Source organism: Notolepis coatsorum, assembly GCF_963971535.1.
Source record: "Notolepis coatsorum genome assembly, chromosome: 17".
Classification (NCBI taxonomy): Eukaryota; Metazoa; Chordata; class Actinopteri; order Aulopiformes; family Paralepididae; genus Notolepis; species Notolepis coatsorum.
In genome coordinates, this window is record NC_140181.1 from 80,397,335 (window position 1) to 80,409,493 (window position 12,159).

Below are 12,159 nucleotides of genomic sequence, written 5' to 3' on the forward strand. Positions count from 1 at the left end.
GCTACCACCTCAGGAGCTGAGAGAGAGATGGGGGGTAGAGAGAGAGGGAGAGGGGGGGGGGGGGGTAGAGAGAGAGGGAGAGGGGGGGTAGAGAGAGAGGGAGAGGGGGGGGTAGAGGGAGAGGGAGAGGGGGGGGTAGAGAGAGAGGGAGAGGGGGGGGTAGAGAGAGAGAGGGAGAGGGGGGGTAGAGAGAGAGGGAGGGGGGGGGTAGAGAGAGAGGGAGAGGGGGGGGCAGAGAGAGAGAGACACACACACAGAGACAGAAAGAGAGAGAGAGGAGAGAGAGACAGAGGCAAAGAGAGAGAGACAGAAATATATATATAGAGAGAGAGAGAGGGAGGGAGGGAGGGGGAGGGAGGGAGGGAGGGAGAGAGAGAGAGAGAGAGAGAGAGAGAGAGAGAGAGAGAGAAAGAAAAAAAGAGATAGAGATAGAGAGAGGGGGCAGGGGCAGAGAGAGAGAGAGAGAGGGGGGGGGGCATGGGGCAGAGAGAGAGAGAGAAAGCATTAGACCATTAGACAACAGCAGAATGAGACATTTATCATCAAAGCCTACATACACCAGATCTTTATTATTATTATTATTAATCTTTCTCTCTAATTCTCTCTCCTGTCATGGCTGCTGCTTGTTTATTTGTCTGATTACTCAAACCTCGCTGCATGTTCTTTCTCTGGGAGAGGGACTGGGCCGAGGCAGCTCCCTCACATGCAGGAGAGACGCAGCGAGAAGGTAGGAGAGGACGTGAAGACAGTGGAGGAGGAAGAGGAGGCAGGAGAGGACGTGAAGACAGTGGAGGAGGAAGAGGAGGCAGGAGAGGACGTGAAGACAGTGGAGGAGGAAGAGGAGGCGAGGAGAGGCCGTGAAGACAGTGGAGGAGGAAGAGGAGGAGAGGAGAGGATGTGAAGACAGTGGAGGAGGAAGAGGAGGAAGAGGAGAGGACGTGAAGACAGTGGAGGCGGAAGAGCAGGAAGAGGAGAAGACGTGAAGACAGTGGAGGAGGAAGAGGAGGCGAGGAGAGGACGTGAAGACAGTGGAGGAGGAAGAGGAGGCAGGAGAAGACGTGAAGACAGTGGAGGAGGAAGAGGAGGCGAGGAGAAGACGTGAAGACAGTGGAGGAGGAAGAGGAGGCAGGAGAGGACGTGAAGACAGTGGAGGAGGAAGAGGAGGCGAGGAGAGGACGTGAAGACAGTGGAGGAGGAAGAGGAGGCGAGGAGAGGACGTGAAGACAGTGGAGGAGGAAGAGGAGAAGATGTGAAGACAGTGGAGGAGGAAGAGGAGGCAGGAGAAGACGTGAAGACAGTGGAGGAGGAAGAGGAGGAAGAGGAGGCAGAGGAGGCGAGGAGAAGATGTGAAGACAGTGGAGGAGGAAGAGGAGGAAGAGGAGGCGAGGAGAAGACGTGAAGACAGTGGAGGAGGAAGAGGAGGCAGGAGAAGACGTGAAGACAGTGGAGGAGGAAGAGGAGGAAGAGGAGGCAGGAGAGGACGTGAAGACAGTGGAGGAGGAAGAGGAGGCGAGGAGAAGATGTGAAGACAGTGGAGGAGGAAGAGGAGGCAGAGGAGAAGACGTGAAGACAGTGGAGGAGGAAGAGGAGGAAGAGGAGGCGAGGAGAAGACAGTGGAGGAGGAAGAGGAGGAAGAGGAGGCGAGGAGAAGACGTGAAGACAGTGGAGGAGGAAGAGGAGGCAGGAGAAGACGTGAAGACAGTGGTGGAGGAAGAGGAGGAAGAGGAGGCAGAGGAGAAGACGTGAAGACAGTGGAGGAGGAAGAGGAGGAAGAGGAGGCGAGGAGAAGACAGTGGAGGAGGAAGAGGAGGAAGAGGAGGCGAGGAGAGGACGTGAAGACAGTGGAGGAGGAAGAGGAGGCAGAGGAGAAGACGTGAAGACAGTGGAGGAGGAAGAGGAGGCAGGAGAGGACGTGAAGACAGTGGAGGAGGAAGAGGAGGCGAGGAGAGGACGTGAAGACAGTGGAGGAGGAAGAGGAGGCGAGGAGAGGACGTGAAGACAGTGGAGGAGGAAGAGGAGGAAGAGGAGGCAGAGGAGGCGAGGAGAAGACGTGAAGACAGTGGAGGAGGAAGAGGAGGAAGAGGAGGCGAGGAGAAGACGTGAAGACAGTGGAGGAGGAAGAGGAGGCAGGAGAAGACGTGAAGACAGTGGAGGAGGAAGAGGAGGAAGAGGAGGCAGGAGAGGACGTGAAGACAGTGGAGGAGGAAGAGGAGGCGAGGAGAAGACGTGAAGACAGTGGAGGAGGAAGAGGAGGCAGAGGAGAAGACGTGAAGACAGTGGAGGAGGAAGAGGAGGAAGAGGAGGCGAGGAGAAGACAGTGGAGGAGGAAGAGGAGGAAGAGGAGGCGAGGAGAAGACGTGAAGACAGTGGAGGAGGAAGAGGAGGCAGGAGAGGACGTGAATACAGTGGAGAAGGAAGAGGAGGCGAGGAGAAGACGTGAAGACAGTGGAGGAGGAAGAGGAGGAAGAGGAGGCAGGAGAGGACGTGAAGACAGTGGAGGAGGAAGAGGAGGCAGAGGAGAAGACGTGAAGACAGTGGAGGAGGAAGAGGAGGAAAAGGAGGCGAGGAGAAGACAGTGGAGGAGGAAGAGGAGGCGAGGAGAAGACGTGAAGACAGTGTAGGAGGAAGAGGAGGCAGGAGAGGACGTGAAGACAGTGGAGGAGGAAGAGAAGGCAGGAGAAGACGTGAAGACAGTGGAGGAGGAAGAGGAGGCGAGGAGAGGACGTGAAGACAGTGGAGGAGGAAGAGGAGGCGAGGAGAAGACGTGAAGACAGTGGAGGAGGAAGAGGAGGCGAGGAGAAGACGTGAAGACAGTGGAGGAGGAAGAGGAGGCGAGGAGAAGACATGAAGACAGTGGAGGAGGAAGAGGAGGAATAGGAGAAGACGTGAAGACAGTGGAGGAGGAAGAGGAGGCGAGGAGGCAGGAGAGGACGTGAAGACAGTGGAGGAGGAAGAGGAGGTGAGGAGAAGGCGTGAAGACAGTGGAGGAGGAAGAGGAGGAAGAGGAGGCGAGGAGAGGACGTGAAGACAGTGGAGGAGGAAGAGGAGGAAGAGGAAGCAGGAGAGGACGTGAAGACAGTGGAGGAGGAAGAGGAGGAAGAGGAGGCAGGAGAGGACGTACAGACAGTGGAGGAGGAAGAGGAGGAAGAGGAGGCAAGGAGAAGACGTGAAGACAGTGGAGGAGGAAGAGGAGGAAGAGGAGGCGAGGAGATCTTTATTATTATTAATCTTTCTCTCTAATTCTCTCTCCTGTCACGGCTGCTGCTCTCCTTGTTTATTTGTCTGATTACTCAAACCTCGCTGCATGTTCTTTCTCTGGGAGAGGGACTGGGCCGAGGCAGCTCCCTCACATGCAGGAGAGACGCAGCGAGAAGGCAGGAGAGGACGTGAAGACAGTGGAGGAGGAAGAGGAGGCAGGAGAGGACGTGAATACAGTGGAGGAGGAAGAGGAGGCAGGAGAGGACGTGAAGACAGTGGAGGAGGAAGAGGAGGCAGGAGAGGACGTGAAGACAGTGGAGGAGGAAGAGGAGGCAGGAGAGGACGTGAAGACAGTGGAGGAGGAAGAGGAGGCAGGAGAGGACGTGAAGACAGTGGAGGAGGAAGAGGAGGCAGGAGAGGACGTGAAGACAGTGGAGGAGGAAGAGGAGGCAGGAGAGGACGTGAAGACAGTGGTGGAGGAAGAGGAGGCAGGAGAGACGCAGCGAGAAGGCAGGAGAGGACGTGAAGACAGTGGAGGAGGAAGAGGAGGCAGGAGAGACGCAGCGAGAAGGCAGGAGAGGACGTGAAGACAGTGGAGGAGGAAGAGGAGGCGAGGAGAGGACGTGAAGACAGTGGAGGAGGAAGAGGAGGCGAGGAGAAGACGTGAAGACAGTGGAGGAGGAAGAGGAGGCAGGAGAGACGCAGCGAGAAGGCAGGAGAGGACGTGAAGACAGTGGAGGAGGAAGAGGAGGCAGGAGAGACGCAGCGAGAAGGCAGGAGAGGACGTGAAGACAGTGGAGGAGGAAGAGGAGGCAGGAGAGGACGTGAAGACAGTGGAGGAGGAAGAGGAGGCAGGAGAGGATGTGAAGACAGTGGAGGAGGAAGAGGAGACAGGAGAGGACGTGAAGACAGTGGAGGAGGAAGAGGAGGAGAGGAGAGGACGTGAAGACAGTGGAGGAGGAAGAGGAGGAGAGGAGAGGATGTGAAGACAGTGGAGGAGGAAGAGGAGGAAGAGGAGAGGACGTGAAGACAGTGGAGGCGGAAGAGCAGGAAGAGGAGAGGACGTGAAGACAGTGGAGGAGGAAGAGGAGGCGAGAAGAGGACGTGAAGACAGTGGAGGAGGAAGAGGAGGCGAGGAGAAGACGTGAAGACAGTGGAGGAGGAAGAGGAGGCGAGGAGAGGACGTGAAGACAGTGGAGGAGGAAGAGGAGGAGAGGAGAGGACGTGAAGACAGTGGAGGAGGAAGAGGAGGCGAGGAGAAGACGTGAAGACAGTGGAGGAGGAAGAGGAGGCAGGAGAAGACGTGAAGACAGTGGAGGAGGAAGAGGAGGAAGAGGAGGCAGGAGAGGACGTGAAGACAGTGGAGGAGGAAGAGGAGGAAGAGGAGGCAGGAGAGGACGTGAAGACAATGGAGGAGGAAGAGGAGGCGAGGAGAATACCTGAAGACAGTGGAGGAGGAAGAGGAGGCAGAGGAGAAGACATGAAGACAGTGGAGGAGGAAGAGGAGGAAGAGGAGGCGAGGAGAAGACAGTGGAGGAGGAAGAGGAGGAAGAGGAGAAGACGTGAAGACAGTGGAGGAGGAAGAGGAGGCGAGGAGAAGACGTGAAGACAGTGGAGGAGGAAGAGGAGGCAGGAGAAGACGTGAAGACAGTGGAGGAGGAAGAGGAGGAAGAGGAGGCAGGAGAGGACGTGAAGACAGTGGAGGAGGAAGAGGAGGCAGAGAAGACGTGAAGACAGTGGAGGAGGAAGAGGAGAAAGAGGAGGCGAGGAGAAGACAGTGGAGGAGGAAGAGGAGGAAGAGGAGGCGAGGAGAAGACAGTGGAGGAGGAAGAGGAGGAAGAGGAGGCGAGGAGAAGACGTGAAGACAGTGGAGGAGGAAGAGGAGGCAGGAGAGGACGTGAAGACAGTGGAGGAGGAAGAGAAGGCAGGAGAAGACGTGAAGACAGTGGAGGAGGAAGAGGAGGAATAGGAGAAGACGTGAAGACAGTGTAGGAGGAAGAGGAGGAAGAGGAGGCGAGGAGGCAGGAGAGGACGTGAAGACAGTGGAGGAGGAAGAGGAGGCGAGGAGAAGACGTGAAGACAGTGGAGGAGGAAGAGGAGGAAGAGGAGGCGAGGAGAAGACAGTGGAGGAGGAAGAGGAGGAAGAGGAGGCGAGGAGAGGACGTGAAGACAGTGGAGGAGGAAGAGAAGGCGAGGAGAGGACGTGAAGACAGTGGAGGAGGAAGAGGAGGTGAGGAAGCAGGAGAGGACGTGAAGACAGTGGAGGAGGAAGAGGAGGAAGAGGAGGCAAGGAGAAGACGTGAAGACAGTGGAGGAGGAAGAGGAGGCGAGGAGAAGACGTGAAGACAGTGGAGGAGGAAGAGGAGGAAGAGGAGAGGACGTGAAGACAGTGGAGGAGGAAGAGGAGGCGAGGAGAAGACGTGAAGACAGTGGAGGAGGAAGAGAAGGCGAGGAGAAGACGTGAAGACAGTGGAGGAGGAAGAGGAGGTGAGGAGAAGACGTGAAGACAGTGGAGGAGGAAGAGGAGGCGAGGAGAAGACGTGAAGACAGTGGAGGAGGAAGAGGAAGAGGAGGCGAGGAGGCAAAAGAGGACGTGAAGACAGTGGAGGAGGAAGAGGAGGAAGAGGAGGCAGGAGAGGACGTGAAGACAGTGGAGGAGGAAGAGGAGGCAGGAGAGGACGTGAAGACAGTGGAGGAGGAAGAGGAGGTGAGGAGGCGAGGAGAAGACATGAAGACATTGGAGGAGGAAGAGGAGGAAGAGCAGGAAGAGGAGGCAGGAGAGGACGTGAAGACAGTGGAGGAGGAAGAGGAGGCAGGAGAGGACGTGAAGACAGTGGAGGAGGAAGAGGAGGCGAGGAGGCAGGAGAAGACGTGAAGACAGTGGAGGAGGAAGAGGAGACAGGAGAGGACGTGAAGACAGTGGAGGAGGAAGAGGAGGCAGGAGAGGACGTGAAGACAGTGGAGGAGGAAGAGGAGGAGAGGAGAGGATGTGAAGACAGTGGAGGAGGAAGAGGAAAAAGAGGAGAGGACGTGAAGACAGTGGAGGCGGAAGAGGAGGAAGAGGAGGCGAGGAGAAGACAGTGGAGGAGGAAGAGGAGGAAGAGGAGGCGAGGAGAGGACGTGAAGACAGTGGAGGAGGAAGAGGAGGCGAGGAGAGGACGTGAAGACAGTGGAGGAGGAAGAGGAGGCGAGGAAGCAGGAGAGGACGTGAAGACAGTGGAGGAGGAAGAGGAGGAAGAGGAGGCAAGGAGAAGACGTGAAGACAGTGGAGGAGGAAGAGGAGGCGAGGAGAGGACGTGAAGACAGTGGAGGAGGAAGAGGAGGCGAGGAGAAGACGTGAAGACAGTGGAGGAGGAAGAGAAGGCGAGGAGAAGACGTGAAGACAGTGGAGGAGGAAGAGGAGGAAGAGGAGAGGACGTGAAGACAGTGGAGGAGGAAGAGGAGGCGAGGAGAAGACGTGAAGACAGTGGAGGAGGAAGAGAAGGCGAGGAGAAGACGTGAAGACAGTGGAGGAGGAAGAGGAGGAAGAGGAGAGGACGTGAAGACAGTGGAGGAGGAAGAGGAGGCGAGGAGAAGACGTGAAGACAGTGGAGGAGGAAGAGAAGGCGAGGAGAAGACGTGAAGACAGTGGAGGAGGAAGAGGAGGAAGAGGAGAGGACGTGAAGACAGTGGAGGAGGAAGAGGAGGCGAGGAGAAGACGTGAAGACAGTGGAGGAGGAAGAGAAGGCGAGGAGAAGACGTGAAGACAGTGGAGGAGGAAGAGGAGGAGAGAAGACGTGAAGACAGTGGAGGAGGAAGAGGAGGCGAGGAGAAGACGTGAAGACAGTGGAGGAGGAAGAGGAGGTGAGGAGAAGACGTGAAGACAGTGGAGGAGGAAGAGGAGGCGAGGAGAAGACGTGAAGACAGTGGAGGAGGAAGAGGAGGAAGAGGAGGCGAGGAGGCAGGAGAGGACGTGAAGACAGTGGAGGAGGAAGAGGAGGAAGAGGAGGCAGGAGAGGACGTGAAGACAGTGGAGGAGGAAGAGGAGGCAGGAGAGGACGTGAAGACAGTGGAGGAGGAAGAGGAGGTGAGGAGGCGAGGAGAAGACATGAAGACATTGGAGGAGGAAGAGGAGGAAGAGGAGGAAGAGGAGGCAGGAGAGGACGTGAAGACAGTGGAGGAGGAAGAGGAGGCAGGAGAGGACGTGAAGACAGTGGAGGAGGAAGAGGAGGCGAGGAGGCAGGAGAAGACGTGAAGACAGTGGAGGAGGAAGAGGAGACAGGAGAGGACGTGAAGACAGTGGAGGAGGAAGAGGAGGCATGAGAGGACGTGAAGACAGTGGAGGAGGAAGAGGAGGAGAGGAGAGGATGTGAAGACAGTGGAGGAGGAAGAGGAGAGGACGTGAAGACAGTGGAGGCGGAAGAGCAGGAAGAGGAGAAGACGTGAAGACAGTGGAGGAGGAAGAGGAGGGGAGGAGAGGACGTGAAGACAGTGGAGGAGGAAGAGGAGGCGAGGAGAAGACGTGAAGACAGTGGAGGAGGAAGAGGAGGAGAGGAGAGGACGTGAAGACAGTGGAGGAGGAAGAGGAGGCGAGGAGAAGACGTGAAGACAGTGGAGGAGGAAGAGGAGGAAGAGTAGGAAGAGGAGGCGAGGAGAAGATGTGAAGACAGTGGAAAAGGAAGAGGAGGCGAGGAGAAGACGTGAAGACAGTGGAGGAGGAAGAGGAGGAGAGGAGAGGACGTGAAGACAGTGGAGGAGGAAGAGGAGGCGAGGAGAGGACGTGAAGACAGTGGAGGAGGAAGAGGAGGAGAGGAGAGGACGTGAAGACAGTGGAGGAGGAAGAGGAGGCAGGAGAGGACGTGAAGACAGTGGAGGAGGAAGAGGAGAAGATGTGAAGACAGTGGAGGAAGAGGAGGCAGGAGAAGACGTGAAGACAGTGGAGGAGGAAGAGGAGGAAGAGGAGGCAGAGGAGGCGAGGAGAAGACGTGAAGACAGTGGAGGAGGAAGAGGAGGCAGAAGAGGACGTGAAGACAGTGGAGGAGGAAGAGGAGGCGAGGAGAAGACGTGAAGACAGTGGAGGAGGAAGAGGAGGCAGGAGAGGACGTGAAGACAGTGGAGGAGGAAGAGGAGGAAGAGGAGGCAGGAGAGGACGTGAAGACAGTGGAGGAGGAAGAGGAGGCGAGGAGAATACCTGAAGACAGTGGAGGAGGAAGAGGAGGAAGAGGAGGCAGGAGAGGACGTGAAGACAGTGGAGGAGGAAGAGGAGGAAGAGGAGGCAGGAGAGGACGTGAAGACAGTGGAGGAGGAAGAGGAGGCGAGGAGAATACCTGAAGACAGTGGAGGAGGAAGAGGAGGCAGAGGAGAAGACATGAAGACAGTGGAGGAGGAAGAGGAGGCAGGAGAGGACGTGAAGACAGTGGAGGAGGAAGAGGAGGAAGAGGAGGCGAGGAGAAGACAGTGGAGGAGGAAGAGGAGGCGAGGAGAAGACATGAAGACAGTGGAGGAGGAAGAGGAGGAAGAGGAGGCAGAGGAGGCGAGGAGAAGACGTGAAGACAGTGGAGGAGGATGAGGAGGAAGAGGAGGCGAGGAGAAGACGTGAAGACAGTGGAGGAGGAAGAGGAGGAAGAGGAGGCAGGAGAGGACGTGAAGACAGTGGAGGAGGAAGAGGAGGCGAGGAGAAGACGTGAAGACAGTGGAGGAGGAAGAGGAGGCAGGAGAAGACGTGAAGACAGTGGAGGAGGAAGAGGAGGAAGAGGAGGCAGGAGAGGACGTGAAGACAGTGGAGGAGGAAGAGGAGGAAGAGGAGGCAGGAGAGGACGTGAAGACAGTGGAGGAGGAAGAGGAGGCGAGGAGAATACCTGAAGACAGTGGAGGAGGAAGAGGAGGCAGAGGAGAAGACATGAAGACAGTGGAGGAGGAAGAGGAGGAAGAGGAGGAAGAGGAGGCGAGGAGAAGACAGTGGAGGAGGAAGAGGAGGAAGAGGAGGCGAGGAGAAGACGTGAAGACAGTGGAGGAGGAAGAGGAGGCGAGGAGAAGACGTGAAGACAGTGGAGGAGGAAGAGGAGGCAGGAGAAGACGTGAAGACAGTGGAGGAGGAAGAGGAGGAAGAGGAGGCAGGAGAGGACGTGAAGACAGTGGAGGAGGAAGAGGAGAAAGAGGAGGCGAGGAGAAGACAGTGGAGGAGGAAGAGGAGGCGAGGAGAAGACGTGAAGACAGTGGAGGAGGAAGAGGAGGCAGGAGAGGACGTGAAGACAGTGGAGGAGGAAGAGGAGGAAGAGGAGGCGAGGAGAAGACATGAAGACAGTGGAGGAGGAAGAGGAGGAAGAGGAGGCGAGGAGAAGACATGAAGACAGTGGAGGAGGAAGAGGAGGCGAGGAGAAGACATGAAGACAGTGGAGGAGGAAGATGAGGAATAGGAGAAGACGTGAAGACAGTGTAGGAGGAAGAGGAGGCGAGGAGGCAGGAGAGGACGTAAAGACAGTGGAGGAGGAAGAGGAGGCGAGGAGAAGGCGTGAAGACAGTGGAGGAGGAAGAGGAGGAAGAGGAGGCGAGGAGAAGACAGTGGAGGAGGAAGAGGAGGAAGAGGAGGCGAGGAGAGGACGTGAAGACAGTGGAGGAGGAAGAGGAGGCGAGGAGAGGACGTGAAGACAGTGGAGGAGGAAGAGGAGGCGAGGAAGCAGGAGAGGACGTGAAGACAGTGGAGGAGGAAGAGGAGGAAGAGAAGGCAAGGAGAAGACGTGAAGACAGTGGAGGAGGAAGAGGAGGCGAGGAGAAGATGTGAAGACAGTGGAGGAGGAAGAGGAGGCGAGGAGAAGACGTGAAGACAGTGGAGGAGGAAGAGAAGGCGAGGAGAAGACGTGAAGACAGTGGAGGAGGAAGAGGAGGAGAGAAGACGTGAAGACAGTGGAGGAGGAAGAGGAGGCCAGGAGAAGACGTGAAGACAGTGGAGGAGGAAGAGGAGGTGAGGAGAAGACGTGAAGACAGTGGAGGAGGAAGAGGAGGCGAGGAGAGGACGTGAAGACAGTGGAGGAGGAAGAGGAGGTGAGGAAAAGACGTGAAGACAGTGGAGGAGGAAGAGGAGGCAGGAGAGGACGTGAAGACAGTGGAGGAGGAAGAGGAGGTGAGGAGGCGAGGAGGCGAGGAGAAGACATGAAGACATTGGAGGAGGAAGAGGAGGAAGAGGAGGAAGAGGAGGCAGGAGAGGACATGAAGACAGTGGAGGAGGAAGAGGAGGCAGGAGAGGACGTGAAGACAGTGGAGGAGGAAGAGGAGGCGAGGAGGCAGGAGAAGACGTGAAGACAGTGGAGGAGGAAGAGGAGGCAGGAGAGGACGTGAAGACAGTGGAGGAGGAAGAGGAGGCGAGGAGGCAGGAGAAGACGTGAAGACAGTGGAGGAGGAAGAGGAGGCAGGAGAGGATGTGAAGACAGTGGAGGAGGAAGAGGAGGCAGGAGAGGACGTGAAGACAGTGGAGGAGGAAGAGTAGGCATGAGAGGATGTGAAGACAGTGGAGGAGGAAGAGGAGGAAGAGGAGGCGAGGAGGCAGGAGAGGACTTGAAGACAGTGGAGGAGGAAGAGGAGGAAGAGGAGGCAGGAGAAGACGTGAAGAAAGTGGAGGAGGAAGAGGAGGCATGAGAGGATGTGAAGACAGTGGAGGAGGAAGAGGAGGCAGGAGAGGACGTGAAGACAGTGAAGGAGGAAGAGGAGGCAGGAGAGGACGTGAAGACAGTGGAGGAGGAAGAGGAGGCAGGAGAAGACGTGAAGACAGTGGAGGAGGAGAGGGGCAGGAGAGGACGTGAAGACAGTGGAGGAGGAAGAGGAGGCATGAGAGGATGTGAAGACAGTGGAGGAGGAAGAGGAGGCAGGAGAGGACGTGAAGACAGTGGAGGAGGAAGAGGAGGCATGAGAGGATGTGAAGACAGTGGAGGAGGAAGAGGAGGCAGGAGAGGACGTGAAGACAGTGGAGGAGGAAGAGGAGGCATGAGAGGATAGAAGACAGTGGAGGAGGAAGAGGAGGAAGAGGAGGCAGGAGAAGGACGTGAAGACAGTGGAGGAGAAAGAGGAGGCGAGGAGAAGACGTGAAGACAGTGGAGGAGGAAGAGGAGGCGAGAGAAGACGTGAAGACAGTGGAGGAGGAAGAGGAGGAAGAGGAGGTGAGGAGGCGAGGAGAAGACGTGAAGACAGTGGATGAGGAAGAGAAGGAAGAGGAGGCGAGGAGAAGACGTGAAGACAGTGGAGGAAGAGGAGGAGAGGAGAGGACGTGAAGACAGTGGAGGAGGAAGAGGAGGCGAGGAGAGGACGTGAAGACAGTGGAGGAGGAAGAGGAGGAGAGGAGAGGACGTGAAGACAGTGGAGGAGGAAGAGGAGGCGAGGAGAGGACGTGAAGACAGTGGAGGAGGAAGAGGAGGAGAGGAGAGGATGTGAAGACAGTGGAGGAGGAAGAGGAGGCGAGGAGAAGACGTGAAGACAGTGGAGGAGGAAGAGGAGGCGAGGAGAAGACGTGAAGACAGTGGAGGAGGAAGAGGAGATGAGGAGAGGACGTGAAGACAGTGGAGGAGGAAGAGGAGGAAGAGGAGGCAGGAGAGGACGTGAAGACAGTGGAGGAAGAGGAGGCGAGGAGGCAGGGATAAGACGTGAAGACAGTGGAGGAGGAAGAGGAGGAAGAGGAGGCAGGAGAGGACGTGAAAAACAGTGGAGGAGGAAGAGGAGGAAGAGGAGGCAGGAGAGGACGTGAAGACAGTGGAGGAAGAGGAGGCGAGGAGGCGAGGAGAGGACGTGAGACAGTGAGGAGGAAGAGGAGGCGAGAGGCAGGAGAGGACATGAAGACAGTGGAGGAGGAAGAGGAGGCGAGGAGGCAGGAGAAGACGTGGAAGACAGTGTGAGGAGGAAAAGGAGGAAGAGGAGGAAGAGGAGGAAGGAGAGGACGTGAAGACAGTGGAGAGGAAGAGGAGGAGAGAGGCAGGAGAGGACGTGAAGACAGTGGAG

The 12,159-nt window shown here is 56.9% G+C and overlaps 1 pseudogene across 1 annotated transcript in view; it reads right to left on the minus strand.

The window, feature by feature from the left end:
* LOC311244103 overlaps positions 1-12,159 on the minus strand; it is a 265,083-nt pseudogene that overhangs the window by 213,615 nt on the left and 39,309 nt on the right. The gene's annotated exons all lie outside the window — the stretch shown is intronic.